Genomic DNA, 21968 nt, shown 5'->3' with positions numbered 1-21968 from the left:
AAGTGGGGGCTGATATTTTTTTTCATTCCAACCTCAACGTGTGATATATTGTTGGATAGGTATTTAAAAATGAATAAGGGTTTACTAAGATCGTTTTTTGATAATATTAATATTTTCGGAAATAATCGCTCCTAAAGGAAAAAAAAAGTGCGTCCCCCCCTCTAACTTTTGAACCATATGTTTAAAAAATATGAAAAAAATCACAAAAGTAGAACTTTATAAAGACTTTCTAGGAAAATTGTTTTGAACTTGATAGGTTCAGTAGTTTTTGAGAAAAATACGGAAAACTACGGAACCCTACACTGAGCGTGGCCCGACACGCTCTTGGCCGGTTTTTGATAATATTAATATTTTAACTTCTGATTAGCAGAAACGTCTGCAATCGATTCCGTTAGGCTTAGAATAAATTTAAAAGTGGAAAATGTCTGCCTTGGGTGAGACTTGAACTCACGGCCTCTGGATCGATACTCCAGCGCTCTGCCAACTGAGCCACCAAGACTTCAACCAAACCAGCGAAATTTTCCACTACTAAGGTCAATGGGACCCGTAGCGACATCTACCGTAAGAGTGTTAATATTAATATTTTCGGAAATAATCGCTCCTAAAGGAAAAAAAGTGTCCCCCCCCCCTCTAACTTTTGACCTATATGTTTAAAAAATATGAAAAAAATCACATAAGTTATAAAGACTTTCTAGGAAAATTGTTTTAAACTTGATAGGTTCTTTTATTTTTTTTTTTTTTTTTTTTTATTCTTTATTAGTATTAATCATACATTGTCATGGTTACATAAGTTCATAGTAGGTATATAAACAATATAAGTATGTCAGAGATGTACAACAATAAATATATAACTAGGTATTATTTTAAACAACAACAAAAAAAAAAAGTGAATTGATAATTAACTGATAATTTTATAATAATATATATTTGTTTTCACTACCACCCGTTCCAATACGTTAGGCAAATATCAAAATATAATAAGGAACTACCCCTCCATGAATTCCTTAATTGAATAGAATGCTTTTTCAGTTAGAAAATGCTTGAGTTTTCTAATAAAAATTAGATCAGATGCAACATCCTTTATGTCAGACGGTAACCTGTTATAAACGCGTGGGCCTATAATTGTGAAGAAGTTTCCTGTTTTTGAGAGTCTATGCTTAGGTATTACTAGTACTTGCGGTCGTCTTGACGACTCGCGCGCAGTGCTGGCGGTGGAAAAGTATTTCATGCTTCGCCGGGTTAATTTTGCCACTTCCAATATAAAAATCGAGGGCACTGTTAGGATACGCATCTTAATGAAAAGGTCCCTTGCAGGTTCGTCGTGTGGCACGCGGCACATAGACCGAACGACTTTTTTCTGGATTATGAAGGGGCGGTCACGATCTGCAGCCAAACCCCAAAGGTCAATTCCTTGAGCAATATGGCAATGGAAGTAAGCATAGTAGGCCGAGAGCAGATTACTCTGTGACAGGGAGCCTTTGAGCCTGGTTATGGCATAATAGGCAGAATTCAACCTGGAACAGAGGGAATCGATGTGTTCCCGCCACTGCAATCCACTATCCAGAGTGAAACCCACGAATCTAGCGCAACTCACGGCCTCTATGTTGGTGCCTTGAATTACTACAGGGGCTAAATTCGTAGTCCTATATGTGGTCAATGAGAATTGAAGAATATTAGTTTTTTCAAGGTTTAGCTGCATACCGTTCGCGGTAAACCAATGTGAGAGCTTCATTATTACCGTTTCAATATTGGCGCGGAGCTCACGCTCACAGTCCCCGCTCACTATGGCACAGATATCGTCTGCATACATAATGAGCTGTGTGTGAGAAGACAAGAATGGCAAGTCGTTCATTAGTAATAAAAATATTGTGTTTCCAACGTTGGACCCCTGAGGAACTGAGCGATCACCAATATTACCTGGTTCTGAAGCGTCACCAGCCACTTCTGTCCTCTGGGAACGGTTGCTCAGGAAGGAAACAATGAGATCTAGGGTTACCCCACGTACACCATAATGCTCAAGTTTCGCTGCTATCAGTTTGTGATCCACAAGGTCAAAAGCGCGAGATAGGTCAAACAGTATGACAGCGACTCGTTTTTTGCTTTCTAGTCCGCCTAGCACATTATTTATCACCTCGCGTGTTGCTCCCACCGTCGATCGGCCAGCTTGATAAGCATACTGCTGAGGGCATAACGATTGATTAAATCTGAAGAAATGCATCAACCTATCGCAAATTCCCACCTCAAATATTTTGGAGATCGCGGGCACCAACGATATCGGACGATAGTTCTTTAGTTCCGCCCTGCTACTCTTACCTTTATACACAGGTGTTACCTTTATTCTCTTTAAAGTGTCAGGATAAGAACCGTTCGACATTGAGTTATTAAAGTGGTCACATAACAAGTTTAGGAAAGTAATAGGTAGTTTGCGCAAGGCGGAAGTTGGAACCCCATAGACATCCTTGGTGGCCTTTGATTTAATATTTTTTATAATTTTAACCAGCTCTAGTGTCGTAAAGGGAGTCATGAACATAGTATTAGGTACGGGTGGTCTGGAGGCGCGCAACAGTCTCAGAGCCTCGGCGAGAGTCGGGCCGAGCGGGGGTGTCGCGCACCACAGCCAGGTAGTGCTGGTTGAGCGCGTCCGCCAGCTCGCGGTTGGAGCCCTGCGGCCCACACACCGCATGCCGTAATACACTAAAGTTATCTCCAAAATTTTTACCCTTATTTATTTCCAATTTAATTGAATTCCATAAAGCAATACTTTTATTCTCACTAGATTCAATATTTTTATTTATAAAAGCCCGCCTAGTTTTAAAAAGTAAACTATTGTATTTACATTTGTGGATATTAAGCAATTGAGTTAGATTAGAATCTAAAGGGTAAAATCGCGTGAGCATCCCAAGCAGCAGAAGAAACTGTTTACTTTTTGTAGTTTCATCAGTAGTCCAAACAGAGTCCTTAGATCGCACCAAGACAGACTTAAAGGGACATTGAAGATTAAAGTTTGTTATAAACAAGTTGTATATGTCATCAAATTTAAATTGAGTTGCGTCATTATGTTTAGACCAGTCGTGAAGTTCTAAAAAATCTGTAAATTTTTTCAAATAGGGTCCATTAATCATTCGTTTATTTACCCGGCGCGTGCTACACATATTTTTAAATGTTAATATCACAAAACAAACCGCGCAATGATCACTTAAATTAAATTCCAATGGATAGGACTTGGTGCGATCGACGGGCAGGTCCGTATACGCGTGATCTAAACTCGTCTTAGATTCACCCTGTATGCGAGTTGGGAAGTTTACCCTAGAAGAAATGTTATACCTAGCAAATAGCTCGCGTAGTAACCTGATCTCTTTCGATCTTTTCAAGGAATCTACATTAAAATCACCCATTATAACGATGTCTGCACCATCCTGACTAATATCACTCAGAAGTAGTTCCAACTGATCTATAAGTATGTTTAAATCACCCTCCGTATTAGAACGGTATACACACAAAACAATAATATTCGAGTTTACAAGTTGCACTGCCGCTAACTCGATGTGCATTTCAATTGAGTATTTTATGACTAAATCACTCCTATCTAACACAGAAACACTATTATGCGCAAATATACAAACACCGCCATGAAGACGAGATTTACGGCAGTAGCTAGAGATTAAGTTATAATTCATTAAACACGTAACTGCTATTTCATCGCGTGTTAACCAGTGCTCAGTAATTAACAGTAGGTCATATTTATGACTTCCTTGAAGTATACTTTCAATAGAAGTAGTCTTATTACGCAAACATCTAATGTTTTGTAATAGTATATGGAGTTTATCACATTCACTATTCATGCGTTGCACCTGTTTGTTGCGTGTTGGGAGATGTGCCGTCGACTGGGGCCGGGCTGCAGTGCTCAGTAGTTTTTGAGAAAAATACGGAAAACTACAGAACCCTACACTAAGCGTGGCCCGACACGCTCTTGGCCGGTTTTTATACATAATAGAAATAGAAATAGAAATAGAAATATATTTATTGCAAGAACATAGTTTTGTTACAGTCAGTGTGGTGTTACATTTAAGGAGGTCCTTATGTTCTACCCTATGATAGGCATGCAATATAAATCTAACATGCAAAAACAGTTCTATTAAAAACCTAAATAATTTAAAAGCATATCACAATGATAAAGTCTATAATACGATTTTAGAATTATTGAATTAATTTAAATTTATTTTTACATTAATGGAAATAACGAAGATTGAAAAAGAAAAAAAAAAGGAACAATAATAGTAAAATTACACATGTCAAAATTAAGCAAAAATAATCAATGAGCATTACGGGTTTTCATCAGACATAAATTCTTGGATTGAGTAGTAACAGCGCCCCAGCAACCACTTTCTGAGGGCATTTTTAAACAATCTCGGATCTATTTCTAGTATGCTTTTTGGTAATTTGTTATAAATTTGGATGACCATTGAATATACATTATTTTTGAAAACATTTTTTCTTGCTCTAGGCAAGAATATTTCGTTTCTGTGTCTGGTCGATCGAGGAAAAAAGGTACTATGTGCGTCAAAATATTCAGGGTGCTCTCTCACAAATAAGGATGCCTGTAATATATACATGCATGGCAACGGAAGAATTTTTGTTGCTTGAAATAACGGTCTGCATGGCTCTAGGTAATGGACATTGCAGGCAGCTCGTACGCATTTTTTCTGAGCCAGGAATGCTTTATGAACATCTACAGAGTTGCCCCAGATCAATAGTCCATAGTTCAATATAGATGACACATGTCCATGGTAGGCTGTTAAGGCTACCGCTTTGGAAGAAATGCTGCTAAGTCGTCTTAGAGCAAAGACGAATTTGTCTAGCCTGTCACATACATGAGCAACATGAATTTTCCAGTCACAAAATTTGTCTATATATATCCCCAAAAACTTAGTGTGTTCTACTTCTTCAACAGTGTCATTTTCATATTGAATATCTAAATCAATGTCTGTGCCTCTGTATGTTCTAAATTGCATTAAACATGTCTTATTAATATTTATTTTTAAATTATTAATATTGAGCCAACGAATTACATTATTTAGCGAGTTTTTTATATCATTATTAAAATTATTAAGATTGTCAGATTTTATTATCAATGTAGTGTCATCTGCAAACATTATGCAATTATGTTGTATTTGGGTCGGCAAATCATTGATATATATAAGGAATAATAATGGGCCAAGTATGCTCCCCTGTGGCACTCCGCATCGATTAAGTTTATATTGCGATCTAACGGACACTAGCTCATTGTTAATGATTTGTTGTATTTCTGTACATTGTTCCCTTTCAGAAAGGTAACTTTGTATCCAATTCAGAGCGTTACCTCTTACTCCAGACCTTTCCAACTTGTTCAGTAGTATCGAATGGGTTACAAAATCGAACGCTTTGCTAAGATCTAAAAAGACCGCAGCTACAGGAGTATCGCTGTTGATTGATTCCGTTACCAGTTTCACCAAATTAAAGCAAGCCAGCGTAGTCGAACTTCCCTTACGGAAGCCATACTGTTCTTTACTTAATATTGAGTATGAGGTGAGAAAGTTCAACAGTCGTTCGTGCATGGCTTTTTCTAGGACTTTAGATATTACCGGAATAATAGTAATAGGCCTATAGTTATCCATTATGTCTTTGTCATTCTTTTTGTGTATGGGCTTGACTATTGAGCGTTTGAGATTGACGGGAAATGTACCTTGTACGAAGGATAAATTTACTATGTGTGTGAGGGGAAGGGCGATTTCTTCTGCACAACACTTTAGTATTTTGGTTGCTATATTGTCTACTCCTACTGCATTGCTATTGTTTAAGGACATTATAATTTTGTATATATCTTGTTTCTCGTAAGGTTTAAGAAATATGGTTTTAGCGTTTACAGGATTGTTTAAATATGATTGGTTCTCAGATCCCCTGTTTGTTGTATATAGGTTTGTAATATTAATGAAAAAGTTGTTGAACAATTCTGCTATGTCTAGGGGGTCTGTGTACTTTATTTGATCGTCCTTGATAAAGTTAATGGAATGTGGATCTTTGTACGAGGGGCCATTTATTATTTGCCAAGTTGCTTTCGATTTCGATTTAGCGTGGTTAATCAATCTACTATTGTGAAATTGGTGTGCTTTACGTATACAGTTCCTGAGCAGTTTTGTGTATTTACAGTATGCACGCTTATTTAGGTGTTTGTTTCAGGATCTTGCAGGTATTTTAGGTACAGTTTCCTCTTAGTAAAGCATGAACGTCGCAAACCACGGGTTAACCATCTATTCGTGTTATGTGTGTTATGAATTTTTCGTCTAACTAGCGGAAAGCACAAATCATTAAACAGGCCTAATAGTTCATGGAGGTTTTGGAAGGCTGCATCCGTCTCAGTTTCATTTAAAACTTGAGCAAACGATAAAGACGACATACAGCTTTTAAATTTATTTATATTTTCAGAGCTATAATCTCTTCTAGTTGTATAGTAGAATTTGCGCTGGACTGTGTTGACTAGTTTTATTGTTAGTAATTGAGCAGTCTCATGGTCAGAGAGGGCTAGTGGAAGCACGTTTGCTGTGGCCTTTTTTGCATTACTAGCTATGTGATCAATACACGACTTACCTCTAGTTGGGACTCTAATATGCATTTGAATACTAAAATTGTTTAGCAGGGTTATTAACTCTAAGATATTTTTGTTCTTTTTCAAAGTATTGAAATTCCAATCGCCGCTAATTATAATCTTATGTTTTTTCTTTTTTGTAGTCACATATTGCAAAAGTTTTTCAAGTTGTTGCAAGAAAGGTATTTCATATGTGTGTTTGGGAACCCGATAAATATTTATAATTATTAGTTTTAAGTTTGGGATCTCAATTCCACAGCATTCAAAAATGTTTGTAATTGCGAGGTCCTTACAGATTTGTAACGGTGTATATTTGTACTTATGTTTTATTAAGATGCAAGAACCCCCTCTCTTTTTAGATCTGGAGAAATGGGATGCTAGTTTGAGCCCCGCAAGCTTGAGATTACTCTCTGTCCCTTTTCGAATGAAAGTTTCCGATAGGCAGAGTACGTCAATGTCAAGTCCATCTTTAATTAGTTCTTTTACTGAGATATCAATAACATCTAATTTATTTAAGACACCCTGTATATTCTGATGCATGATAGTAAAGTTACTTAGGGTCGTTTTCTCGAAAAAACTGCTCATGCTGACCCTCATGCTCATCCTCAAGAGAAGTGGAAGTCAGTATTGCATTCAATAGTTCAATTAAATCGTGGAATATTGTCGTATAACCCCGACGATTTAGATTCCCTAGGCGAGAAAACATATAACTGTCATATGACAAGTGAGAATTAGAGTCCAGAATGTAACTATAGCCATGTTCTAAATTATCTTCATATAGTAGGTCATTAAATATTTCTACACGCTTAACAAACAAGTTTGCGTAATTGTTGAGTTTGTATGTAGGTAGACATATCACAATATTTGTATGTTGAACTAGACTTAGTTCTTCACGTATGTACTTCACTAAACTATAATAGTTGACGCTATTTTTGAAATCTTAATCTCCAATATACACAATACAAAAGTCAGATAGAGTAAAATCTTGCAGTTTGGTTTGTAAGTCTCGAAACAGCTCACGTGTTCCTGCGCCTGGGGTTAGGTAGACACACGCGTTTTCACCGGAAAATGCCTGTTTTACTCGCTCTATCATATAGTTCGAGTGGTTGCTAATCACACAGAGTTTCGAGTGTTGTAGTGATGATAATGATAAAATCTTTGGAGTAGTAGGGACTTGCTCTTCGTCAACTGTCGAGGTATTGATTGGGGTTATGTTTTCATACCTATGTAAATTATAGCTGTCAATATCCGTAGTTCGGTGAAGACTTTCTGTCAGAGTACCTATTCGATCTCCTATGCCTATCATTTCATTTTCCATATTTATTAATAGTTTTTCCAGGTCATTGATTTTCTTTTCCAACCTTTGGAAATTTTTGTGGTCAAAGCTCTTGTCTGATTTACCAGTAATCGGTGAAGACAGTATTGACGATTCATTGTTTATTAGCGATTGTTTCTGATTTTTGCGAGTTTTACTTTTACTTTCTCCTTGCGGTGAAGAGCACAATGACTGCAGTACTTTTATTTCTAATGATAATTTGTCGACTTTTCTTTGGAGCTCATTATTCTCGATTATTTTATTTTCGAGTTCCATTTCAGTACTAGCCAATGCGACTTCAAGTGTGGAAACTTTTTCGATAAGGTCATGACTCTGCGAGCCTGTCTCTCGTACTAGGCCGTCCGCGCTCATGCATAATTTATCGGATGGTGATAAAGGCTGTGACGAAGACTCTTGTGAGTCCCCATCTGTGTTCTTACTGTCATTAGCGGAATCTGATGTCAGTGAGCCATCGGATTCATTCAGTTTTTTTTTCTGTAGTTCTTCATTTTCTGGTTCATCATTTAAAAATGTATTTATAGGTGAGGATGTTGTCGTTAGGGGTGATGTTATTGCCTTAGTAGGTGATGATGTTGTCTTAGCAGGTGATGGTATTGTCTTAGCAGTTGATGATGTAATCTCGTCCGGTTTTTCAGATTGCATTATATTATTGTCAGGTTGCAGGTTAGGGTCCAATTCCTTAGATGATATGCTATGTACGTTGTTACCTTTTGGAGGCAAACTAGGCTCCAGTACTTTATTTATAGGCGAAACATGTGGTGTCAATGGTTTGGAGGATGTAGGTGTGATGTTGACGCTCCGTTTTTGCTGTGGCCTGTTCCTCAGAATCACTTTAGTGGGTCTACTTTGTGTCTTGTTATCTTTTTTTAATAAATTGCAAGATTTACATTTCCATGCATTTTTTGACTCCTTGGTCAGTAAGCGATATAAATTCTCGGAATAGCCAGCGCAGTCAAATTCATATCTATTTTTGCACAGTGAGCATAATATCGTGTTTTTTACATCAACGCTCATTCCGCATTTGTGACAACAGACTTGCGATGCCATATCGTTTTTATAATATGTCTTATGTCCGTTTGGATAAGAAACAATATTCCCTATTTGTCGTATCGATCGGTGTAGCAGATCACCTTGAGATTAATGTGGTATTGCGTAGCAAGGATCGTAGCACTGTTCTACGCAGCCGTTGTTCCTTCGTAGCGCATGCTATTCGAGATAGTTTTAAATACGCCTTCGTGTACAGTTTTTAATTATTGTTCTATGACTGGCAACATTAAATAGTACTGTCGGGCAAAATACGACCTCTGTGGTATCTGTCAGTTTGCACCTATCAGCTGTGATGACCAAGAGTGAATTTCCGTTAAACGTTTGTTTTTATCTGATTTTGGTCCAATTTTGAATTTAAACGGCTTAAATTTGTAATCTCACCGATTTAAAAGGTCCGTATCCAAGTTCAAAACAGCAATTCTAGTGATGAGTGTCCATGGATGGTGTGCCGATATATGTTCACAAGTTTCACAACACAGTCACTGGTTCAATTCGTACGTATTTCTATTTTTCAAGATTAAATTAGACGAGAGCTCATTAGATTAGTGTTTACATGGCTAGGGTTGCCACAATGTCGCGCCGCGCTTCCGCAGCGCCGACGCGACGTTGCGGCGCCTCTCGAACGTCGACGTCGCAGTGACGTCCGCGCGGCGTCGACGCCGCGTTAGCGCCGCGCCTCCTCGACGTCAGTGGCAGTAAATCAAAAGTAACTTATACGTTAGTTTGTATGCCTTAACCAATTTTTTGAAAAGGTATTTCTATAATGTAGGTGCATCAACTTGTTTACAGAGGGTCTGTGGCCTGTGTTGTATCAATTACATTTGACGTATTGCTTCTTCTTCATCGGAAAAACTGTCATTTCATAGAAATATTGTAAAAACACTTAACAGAGAATGTGTCGAAGAAACGAGAGCAAAAAGCAATATTTACGCGTCTAGCGACCGTCATGATACAGAAATTTAAGGTTTTTGATTAGTAGTTTACGTTTATTTGCCATAATTTGTTAGTTACTAAAAATACCGGGATTACGATTACAAAATTAAATATCGGTTTTGAAATCTACCCCAAAAATCCCGAGATACTGGGATCCCGGTATTGGAAGCCCTAGCTGGACGTTGGTAGCCGCTGGCATCGCGGCGGCGCTACGCGGGCGCGGCGTTGGCGCGGCGTCGACGCCGCGCGGACGCCACTGCGACGTCGACGTTCGAGAGGCGCCGCAACGTCGCGTCGGCGCTGCGGGAGCGCGGCGTCGACGCCGCGCGGGCGTTGGAGAGGCGACGACGTTCGCGAGACGCTAGATGTGGGGGGACCCTAATTTTCGCAAATGGAAACATGAGTTCTTTCATTCAAATAAATAAAATATACGCTACAACAAAGATGTTTAATCGCGATTGCAATAAACAATTTGTGAATTATAGATGCGGATTGTAAATTTCCATACCGCGCTTAAATGCCGCGGACAGGATTATAAATCGGAAATGGAAAATGCTGGTAGAATGTTGGATTTTATTCAACTGGAGCAATTTAACAACAAAATAAGTGACTTAAATTATGTAACTAGTCCAATGCTACTGCTACTGAACTTGTTATGTCAATAAAATATGCGGAAGCGTTCGAGAGCTTAAAAGGCTGTGAAGTAGGTGACCCTAAAGCTACGCGCATGTAACATCTCTGGGTTGTACGCGTCCATTGGCTACGAGGTTGCTACTGGTTTGCCACCGACGTAGTAAATATGATGAGATGTTCTTTGACCTTCATCTCCATTTTCCCATCTTTCATTTCACGTGATGTGACAAGCAAGCACTTCCATTAATTTCAAATCGAACCCCAAACGGCTCAGGCTATATTTAATAGCTTCAGCATATTTTTGGTGTGCAGTTACTCGAGCTCAAACTATAATACCCCATGTAAGTGCGCTGGCATGCGACCGGGTAAGATATGCCCATTGTGACAAGAAGAAAGCGCTGTGTTAAAAGCGTTCCCCGTTCAGCACGCGTGCCCGACGTACTTATGTCTTCTTTATGCTTTGAGATTGAGAATCTCAGTTGGTTATACGTTTTTGCTTAGTTACATTTGCATAGCAGAATTCGATGCCTTTGGATCCGGTATCTTTATTATATTACGTGCCATATTGCCATGAAACCGATTAAACTTTTATAATCCATCGTAGGCCACGTCTTTGCCTTTGGCTAGTCTGTGGCCAAGAGTAAGCCCATTTATATAAAAAAATAGATTGCTAATTAAGACGTACCTATACCTACTTCCTTAAAAGTATTTAAGTTATAGTACTTATATATAGTCATACATAAACATAAGTATTTATTCGGTACACTTACAATCAAATATATCAGGGTGACCAATTCCCTCAAAAATATCAGAACGTGTTCTGTAAAATACAATCAGGGGTGAATTATCAACAATCAACAACAAAACTGAATTTCTTTCTCAAGTTCGACAGTCTGGTACTCTGGTCACTTTTTTCTGTTCAAGATTCATTCAACAAGTCATGAAATTGTCTATTCTTCTAATTTCTTCATTCACAAACCTTTTTGCATGTAAAATAGCCCGGGCCTCAATAAGTATTATAATCGAACGTTTGCGACGTTCTCCATTGTAGTGTCTGAGGCATTGTTATGCGGATTCCACTCGGGCTGTGCAAACTTTACCAGTTACTGGCGAAAGGAAAATCTTACATTCGCATTCCCTTTACAGAATCATTGTTTGCGGTAATATCATCGCAATGATACCGCTGGCTCTGCCGGAGTGGAAAATAACGGTACATACGTTTGTTCTGTGCGAGTACTTTGTGGCATCGATAATACGCTGGAGAGAGAAAAGAAAAGAAACAATGAATGCCAGCGTCTTATTTTTTGTTTCGAAGGATCGCTACGAAAACCAACGTTTTCTTATCGATTCCTAGAATGCATAAAAGGGCCCACAGATTACCAGTTCACCGAACTAACTACATCGCAGAGTTACTTTTTGTGAATAAATTTTGAAAAAACCCCCGACCGCGACCTAGTGGACCGATTTTCATGAAACATGGCTAAGAACACTCCCGACTAACACAGCTTTCAAATGAAAAAAACTAAATCGAAATCGATTCATCCGTTCGGGAGCTACGATGCCACAGACAGACACACACACAGACAGACAGACAGACAGACAGACACGTCAACCTTATAACACCCCGTCGTTTTTGCGTCGGGGTTTAAAAAACTGTCAGGACGAAAAGTATTGTCCGGCGAATAGCCGGTATAGCCGATGTGACAATTGTTCACACTTCGTACCTATAAATAAGCAGGTCCGCTGCGTAGGTACCTATAGGTTAGATATGTCGAGACAGCCCTGGCCCCGTAGCCGAATGGCATTTCTCCGACGCCAAACGAAAGCGATACGCCGCTGGCTCTGTCGCGCCAATATGCAAGCGCGATAGAGATAGATATCTACTAGCGCTTCGTTTCGTGAGCGTTTCGTGAGCGATTGTGCCATTCGGCTAGCCACCCTGGCCCCGTAGCCGAATGGCATTTCTCCGACGCCAAACGAAAGCGATACGCCGCTGGCTCTGTCGCGCCAATACGCAAGCGCGATAGAGATAGATATCTACTAGCGCTTCGTTTCGTGAGCGTTTCGTGAGCGATTGTGCCATTCGGCTAGCCACCCTGTTCAGTTATGTTTGTTTTTCTACAGAATGTGAACGATTGACACTTCGGCTAGGCCGGCTGTAGGTGGGCCACCAACAAACAGCCCAATGTGCGTAGACGAATGCACTTACAAACGCTCATGAAACGCTCACGATAATATGTTTTTCGTAGCTATCTCTATCGCTCTTGCGTATTGGCGCGACAGAACCAGACTACATTTCTGCAGACTGCGTTTCGTTTTCATTTCACGTCGCAGAAATGCCATTCGGATACGGGGCCAGCACATTAAAATTGTTCTATTACTGGCCCAAGTTATTTACGCACTTTCGATCCGTTGACTCTGCTATTTAGTTATATTTGTAAATCGGACAGCAATAATAATAATCGCCGTTCGGTTTACAGACTATAAAAGACCCCAGGCAGCCTGTGAGCGTTAATGCACACTTGACATTTTGTCGAATGGCCCTGCTTTAAATCCGGAATGCTCATGACATTATTATGTCGTAAACCCTCAAAACGCGTACAATATAAGTAGGCGGTAAAGGTTCCCTTACTAAATGAAAACATTTGTACAATAGCTCAGAAAAGTAACTAGCCGTTTCGTGCGGCATTAGTGGAAATTTTCAGGCACAATGGAAATCACATTTCATTTCCGTTCGTTGATTGAAGTCCACAGCCACGCCTCGGCGAGGTGAACCATAAAAAATATTATGCCTAATACGATACGACTACATGCAAATACACGGTGTAACATAAGGAACGTAAAAGATTTGAACCACTTTTAACTTTATTTTCACTTAAAACTTCACTGAGAGAAATTTGCATTGTGAATTTAACAAGTTCGACTTGTTGCGGTTTATCCTTTTGAATCAGCCAAACGTATGTTTAAAACAATATGTGTCACTTGTGTCAGGTTGTTTTTACAAAATCGACTTGTTGATTCAAATATATTGCCGATTCAAATGACAAGTAGCTTGTTGTTTGAACCAAAGAGCACGTAGGCGCTATTTTAACCAAAAAACTTGTTGAACGAACATGAAAACTGTTTGTTTTTTCTCTCAGTGTTAAAAGTATTCGTAAAACTGGCACTTATGTTTTTTCTTAAGACTTACCTACTTTTACCTACTCTTTTTGACAACCATCAATTATTGTTAGATTATGCCCCAAAATGAATTTAATCATCAACAAAAAAGCCTTTTGTTCTAATAAATACCTCTAATACAAGATTGTTTATTTTTTTTAATGATGTTAACTCTGAGACTAGGCGAAAAAACTAGTTATGGCATTTTAGTAAAATGTGATCTTTTTCCTCGTGTTGCGAGTACCTACTCTACTCCGTAGTTAGTGAAGGAACAGGTAGGTCAAAAACTATGAAGATAGATGATCTGGCAGGCAAGTATGGTAAGTGCGATAGGAACGGCCAGCACGGGAAGCATGGTCGCGCGATAGACGATAAAATATCAGGCCGTCCCTATCGCACTTACAAATAGTGCGATAGGGACGGCCTGCTATTTTATCGTCTATCGCGCGACCATGCTTCCCGTGCAGATGTTATCATTTATCGCGCAATCATACTAGTTTGCCTGCTTGCGGGCCGATTTTTGAGTCTCACGAGTTCGAATTCAGAAAATTGTCACTGAAAATAATAAGCAAGTCACCGTTTTCAACCGGTATTTTAGTGACAAAATCCGAGACCTTATGCGAGAGATCGTATGCGAGATTAAAAAATCGCCCTCCTGGACTCTATGACGGTACATTTGTCGTTCACCAACTATTCACTCAGGTTCGTGTTTTAGACTGAAATACGTCCGTAAATTAAGCGCTGAACTGCAATTTGTAGAATCAAAATTAATTCACTGGTTAAGAACGGGTTGCAAGCAAATTAGTGAAAAGCAAGAGCAGTCATTTGTTATTCATGTATGCATTTGGAATCGCTCGTAGCTCTAACCTAGCCACTGTCACAATCGCTTACGGTTCGTAAGCGTACAGTAGCTTGCTCTCCCTGTCGGTCTTCAGTAGTGGCGCGACAGAGTCAGACTGCGATTCAATCGCCACGTAGTCTTAACGATTGTCACTTCGGCTAGGCCAGCAGAAGCCAGACCCGTTCTAGGGCTGCATGGAAGTTCATTTTGGAGATTAACTCCTTAGCTTGCGGTAACGATTCTGTCACAGTTCTATGGGTAGGTAAAATAGAGAATAATCAAGGTATTTGTAATGCTGTATTCACGATATTAATTACTCTTACTGCAAGCAACTTGTTTGTCTTAGTTGCCAAAACACATTTTCTGGTTTTTGCAAACTGCAAAGCCAATATTGGTCAAAAATTGCCATTGGGAATACCAGTTGTACATACCATTAAAATAAATGATTTTTTAAATTGGACAAAAAGTGAAATTGACAGACTAGGTATTATAGTATTTATAGTTGATTGCATTCTGTTAAATATTATTATTTATTGTACTTTGATTATTTCTTCTTTTACGCTCTTCCGTGTCTTACAGTTCAAATATGGTTGCCGCAGTGCAGCATCGCCATGAATATGTTTTATAGCATATTGGGTATGCGCGAAGGCATTAATAATACAGCTATTATTATATTTTTCCAGATAACATTTGTTACAATAAAGTGGAGCATTTGTATATCTGCCGCAGACAAGGATGAATATTTCGGTTTTGACACAGTTCCAAGAATCTGAAGATTGGCCAACAAAAATTGTATCATCAATGTTTATTTACAATATTTACGTTGATAAGTAGCATGCATATTTACTAACAATGTACAACGGCAGATATTAGCCACTTACTATATAATTTTAGACAGGAATTAAGTATAAAAAATCGACAATCAGGTAGCTTACACATAATGCCTAGTCCTAAGCGAAGATTCCATTTAACTTTTGAGTTTAGGTTTGCTATTTTTATAATTAGGTTCTCAGAATTATACTTTCTATTAAAAAATAAAAATAAATATTACATAATGGTGTAATTTTTTAATAATAAGTGTAGTTTTCTGTAGATTCAACAATGCCTTTTTTAAATTTGTTTTGCTCAATTTGCTCCAAATCAATCACTTAAAAATGTTAGTTGTAGTCTACATGACAAGACATGGACTATTAACATTCTCTATAACTCAGGAAAGCTCTTCAATTCCGAGTTGGGAAACAATATCTGTATCTAAATAATAGTCACCGGGGAGTGTGGTGCAGATTGGATATCTAATTATGAATCGTGTCTGCAGCGGCGCGGTGGGCAAAGACAGCCGGCCGCTGCAGCCAGTGACGACACTTCATTAGTGTCAGGAACTGTCTACCTTTGTCACATTATGTGTCTTCACCATATGCCATGTATTATATACAGTCACCGGTAATAAGGCTGCAAAAATATCTAACAGTCTTGTTTCTAGAGCTACTTAAAAAAATTTGTTTTATGTAGACTATACCATTTGCATAACAGCGAGGGACAGCTAGGAGTGAAATGAGAGCAAAAGTCACTGCTCTAGCTTATGTCATTCACAAGTTTGTAATGGGTTGGCAACGCGCACGTGACACTCCCTGAGTTGCAGGTGACGGTGACCTCTTTCCACCAGGCGGACCGTATGCTTGTTTGCCACCGACGTAGTATAAAAAAAATAAGTAGTTAATTAATAAAACAAGTTATGGTTAATAATAATAACTTTTGGCAACTTTTGGTAACATTTATAGTGGCATAATTTCTTATTACTTATTACTAAGTATAGTGAATCATAATTACAAATTTTTATTATTTGTTCCGGCCTAGATGCTGTCTGTCTACACATGTAGAGGTAGAATTGGAGATCAGACTGAATAAAATACGCTTTATCTTATATAGTACAGTCAACCAATTGGAACCATAGGCCACTTTATAACCATGTCAAAATGACAAGCAGTAAGAGATTTCTTACAATCTGATTTATAACTTCACTATGACATAGTTCTATAGTGGCCTAAGGTTCCAATAGGTTGACTGTACATTTCAAGTTTGAAAAGTAAGGTAAAAAAAAAGCCTGGTAGCTGAAAAAGCCTTGACATGTTTAACATTCAAAAAAATTTAGCTACAACTTTTCGGAAAACTTGGTCTAATTAAGGTTTATTCAATTATAAGAACCGCTACGTTTTTATAATTATCACAGGTTAACTGACCAGCAGTTGACTATGATACCTAATGTAGTTTCAGTCTGTACAAATGGTGATTGATAATTTGAGACTTCATTGCTTTTGGCCGTATCAGTTTTTCTATTTTCGTGCAGCCAATACTGATTACTCATATTGGGTGGACATGTCGACAGTGGAAATATAATTGGCTGCCAATTATAATTAGGCAGACTTATTGAGCCCGTATCTATTTAGGTATCAATGTGACAGTTAAACTGGTATTTTGATTATTAGAGTGATAACTTTCTTGACTAGATAGTCAAGATACCACAGAACTTAATTTAGATAGAATAAACAAATTCATATATTTGTATAGGGGCCGAGCGTGTCAAATTTTGTACTGAAGTTGATTCTTGCCTGTAATTTTAAATATGTCTCACGCTCTTGATTGTTCATAACTTTTGTGTTGTTGCAATTGAATATCACGTAACGAGGCATTTTTTATGTTTTGGTTGACTTCAACTTACAAAAATTGACGCCCGAAAGCTGCAAGCTGCGAGTAAAGACGGACAACTCAGTGGATTTCACAGAGTTCATTTGACACGCTAAGTAGATATACTTTATCTATGGTATATATGACATCTGTGCAAGATACCAATCTATTGCGCCCTAGCGAACGCAACGGTAATTTCTCGTGTGTGACTGCCATGAGTTCTCAATACGTCCCGATAGCACATTCATTTCATGAAGAAAGTGAATGTTACAAAAGGGTTACTAACTAGAACCAAAAATTACATACCTACATTTTATCAAATAACATAGTCTTAAATATCAAAAGTTGAAAACTTCTATCATTAAAGGGGCATGTAATGTAACACAGGCAACCAATAGGAAATATAATTCTATAATGCAGTCTCCAGGGGGCACAGGACAGGATAGAGATTGTATTTATTATTGATTTGTATAGTTTATGTAACCTACGTCTACCTGGACAATATTGACTAAATTATATAAACTGATAATGAATTATCAACGTGTGATGCATTCTCGGCATTTTACTACACGTCGTAATAATAACATCGCTTTGATGTTCCTAAATTAATCTTGGGTCGTAAAAATCTTTAGTACATTCACGATAAATCTTCAATCCGTATTCTTGTAGCTAAAATAATAGGTACCTATATAAACATTTATAAATTATATTTTTTTACAGTGAAACCTGGGTAATTAATAAATTAGTGCGTTCGCGCATTAGATATCGGATCGGATAATGTTAAAACACTCTCTTTACAATAGGGCACCTGTAAATTTATCTCGTACCGGTAGGTAATGCACACAATAAATATTTAATATGTCGGAAATACTGATATTAAAAATAAATATTTATAATAATTAGTCATACCAATGAAAAGCCAAGTCTATATTAGATATCATATCAGGCCCAGTTAATTAGCATTAGAAATAATGAAACACCTGTTCGTTATACCGTTACCGGCATTTTCTTGGTTATTTGCCAGTCACAGAAGCGTGAGTACACTGACTCTGAGTACATTCTACTGGCAGGCCAACCTCGTATCCACTGCGTTTCATTCAGATCATTGTCATTGTCATTTGGGCAAAATCGGCTGGGGTAGAGTGAGTGTATATTTTTTTTATACCACGTCGGTGGCAAACAGGTATACGGTCCGCTTGATGGAAAGCGGTCACCGGTGAGTGTACATCCTCGTGAGAAGTGTTATATAATATTTATAACAGCCCAGTGTGGGATCACTATAAAACCGTCGACGTATTTGCCGTCAACCGTCAAATTGGGAGTACGCGCGTGTTGACTGATGTTGACGTTTGCCGTTGATTGTGGTCAAACAGAATGGCGACGGTGTTTACGATTAGTGCGGAATTTACTCATCAACTATTACGTAACTTTCACACAATGTACAGTTCGATGTAAACGTCAAAATCAGATTCCATAGTCAGAGTTACAAAATAAAAGTAATACTTAATGATTACTACTTTTACAAGCTTACTTGGGATCTGGGGGCACGGCAGCCGCCAAGCTGCATGTCCAAAAGGATGGTACTGTTTCTCGAAGTTGAATTGTCTATAGGTAAAACAGCTCAGATATGTACTCGTAATCATGAGATCATGACAGCTGTCTATAATACAGTTTCCACGAAAATACAGTTTCATTACTATAGATAATTCTAATTTCTAACGCATTTACCTAAATTACTCGTACTATGACCCTAACACAAGCAAAGAGGTTAACTGCACATTAAAAGTTCATCATAAGTCAAATTAGCGGAGGAAAATCTTTTTCTTTCAGGAAGCTCTATGAAGACATTAAGTTCCCGGCGTTAATAGCGCTAATGGCGGCTTAGATAAGACGTTAGTAATAATAGCCGTGCGAACACCTCCGCAATTAAAATAATATATTAACCTCGCCAAGGCCACGGCGAATGTCGCGCCGCTGGATTATAGCCAGGGCCTGTAGCCAACAACACAAGTGTCGACGGTCCGTGACCTATCCTAGTTAACTCTCTCTATCCTCTCCATATCGGTTCGACAGAGCCAGTTGCTTTTATCGCTCGCCGTGGAGCGCCAACGACTGTATTCTTGGCTACAGGCCCAGGGCAATAATAGGTCACTGGGCGCTAGAGGGGCTAGATTAGGGACGAACTAGCCTTCCGTGTCACCGTCGTGCGGCTCCATAAAGATACACCTACTCAGTTCAGTCTACGACGCAGGAAATTCACGGTTTGAATCCTCAAAATATGGCAAGTGTGTTGGGTCCTTTACAACCGGTACAAGTCTTTTTGAGTAAAATGTTTTATCTCGTTTAGAAATGTTTAATTATTTTTTAAGTAGTTCTTGCGCCTTGTTCCAGATCTGTCACAGACAATTTAAACTGTAATTTAAAAAATTATATAATAAAGGTTATTAATTCAGTAGCAAATTTTTGGCATAGGCTTTCGGTTCCAGGGGTTAAAGTTTGAATTTGTTTGACACCCTTTGAGTTTCAGGTGTCCACAGGCTACAGTGACCGCTTTCTATCAGGTGGACTGTATGCTTGTTTGCCACCGAAGTAGTATAAAAAAATACTTATGAGGCATTTTAAGGTAAGTATTTGTGTTTATCATGAATATTTTATTCCTTTCGATTTCAAGCCAGCATTATCATCAATAGCGTTATAGATTTTTAGATTTTAGATTTCTTTATTTCATGATAAAAATTACACTATAAATTTGTTACATGCCAAAGTTATGTTTATCTTCTCATCATGATCGTCGAAAATTACATTATAAATTGAAAATAATAAAATGATTATTTTCTCCCAATAAGGATCGTCATTTACAAATAGAAATACACAAAACACAATAAAATTAAGAAATGAAATAAAATCCGAAGTCAGTGTAATCAAATGAATGCTATCACAAATTCAATTCCATGTACTCATTTACAGAGTAAATAGTTAGTAGTTATAGTTCGCTTTTATTAAAATTAGTTAACATATTCAGAGCACGGCGTACATTTGGATGGTAAAATTTTGGTCCTAGGGTTCTGTGAAGGTAATCAAAGAACTAACCTCCATTCCATATTCACCGTAAGTATCTTTTATGGGTTACATTTATGTACAACAAGATACAAAACTGCATAGGCCTTAAGTGAACATGAAGTTTACGGCCTATTATAAGTACCTATTATAATCAAGTATTTCTAAGTATTCCAGGCAACTGAATAACACAGTCCAGTCTAAATACACATAACACAGAAAATTACTAATTAAAAATGTTTAATGGTTCGGGTTAAAAAAGCTGTTGCTACAGTCTAGTACTTTATATAAAATTCTCTTACCTTTATGTCATATTCGGCGAATCTCCAAGCCGCATTGGAAAAGTAAGTTGGCCAATCTTCGAGCAAAATTCGAGTCCACTATCGATAATTTGAAATCGTTCACCACTTCAAACAATTCAATTAAGCTAAAACTATAACGAACCGCGTTGAGGCACTTTAAATATTGAAAAATTTAACAATTAAATTGAAACACTATTACACTTATACAGTACTGAGTCAATGTGGATATTAGTGGCTGCGGGGAAAGTTCGACGGAGTGGCGTACGCGCAGCGAGCGGCAAGCGCTGGCGCAGAAATTGTCTGAAACAAACATGCCGCTGTCAACATTGTGGATCTGTCGTAGGTGTAAACGAGTGGCGGTGAATAACACTGCTTATTTTTGTGACACTGACTTCTTGGTATGTGCATTATGTAGTGTGAATTCCGTATATAAATAGCATATAATAAGTGTATACAGAGTGAATAATATAAATACATAGGTGTATTTATGAGCTTTCATTATTAAACGATTAACAGCTACCGCTAGGTAGTTATATAAGCTACCGAGCCATGTTAACACTTTTCTTTACGTCTGGTTTTCAGTCCCAGGGTTTCTAAAGTCGTTCACCTTTGCAGGGGTGGGCATTTTTTAGTTTCTGTACCGATGAGTTGTGTTCATCATTCTACTCGGTCGGCGTATCAAGTTATCCCGAAGCTGCGAGCTAACCGAGCTGCGATATGGGCCGCGGACGTGACGCGTTAGTTTCATAGGAAATATACAGGATGGCGAAGGAGACGAGTGCCACGACTAACACTGCCTATTGCGTTTAATTAAGATAACGGTTTGTCCAAGTGACAAGCACACGATGAGTTGTGTTCATCATTACAGTCGGCCGGCGTACCGAGGAGTTATTCCGGCTGCCCTCAATCGAGCTGCGGGGTCATTCTTGAGAATTCGATTCTTGATGTCATTCCCTTGGCGTATTTTTTTTAACCAAATTTCTTTATAGTTGTAATAAAATATTATGAAAAATATTTAACAATAAGTAAGCATATTTATCGAATAGGAATCACTTTCAATTAATTTAGTTCAAAAAGCTTAGGAAAATTATCATTTTGTTTAAGATCCATGGGAATGGGAACCAAAGGAATGAGAAAAAAGGATGTTTTTTTTCGATTTTGCAGAAACTGTAATTAATATGAAGATAGCTAAATAATCGTGAGCGTCAGAATGGCGGGTGTACATCAAGCAATCCTGGTGTGGTATACGTCAGGAGTTAGTGCTAGCAATGTGCCAAATGTGCGCCAAAATTCGAGCAATGTGCTCTTTGAACTCCAGAGATATTTAAGAAATTAATGACACCCGCCATTCTGACA

General features: G+C 38.2%; 1 protein-coding gene across 1 annotated transcript in view; it reads right to left on the bottom strand.

Annotated features, from left to right (window-relative positions):
* Positions 1-21968, bottom strand: part of LOC125226998 (inactive dipeptidyl peptidase 10) — a 152773-nt gene that overhangs the window by 120129 nt on the left and 10676 nt on the right. Inside the window, exon 2 of the mRNA XM_048131188.1 lies at positions 20613-20912. The gene's annotated coding sequence lies outside the window, so the exon portion shown is untranslated. The remainder of the gene's footprint in view (positions 1-20612; positions 20913-21968) is intronic.

The sequence above is a fragment of the Leguminivora glycinivorella genome, chromosome 6, assembly GCF_023078275.1.
Source record: "Leguminivora glycinivorella isolate SPB_JAAS2020 chromosome 6, LegGlyc_1.1, whole genome shotgun sequence".
NCBI lineage: Eukaryota > Metazoa > Arthropoda > Insecta > Lepidoptera > Tortricidae > Leguminivora > Leguminivora glycinivorella.
This window is presented reverse-complemented; position numbering and strand designations above follow the sequence as displayed.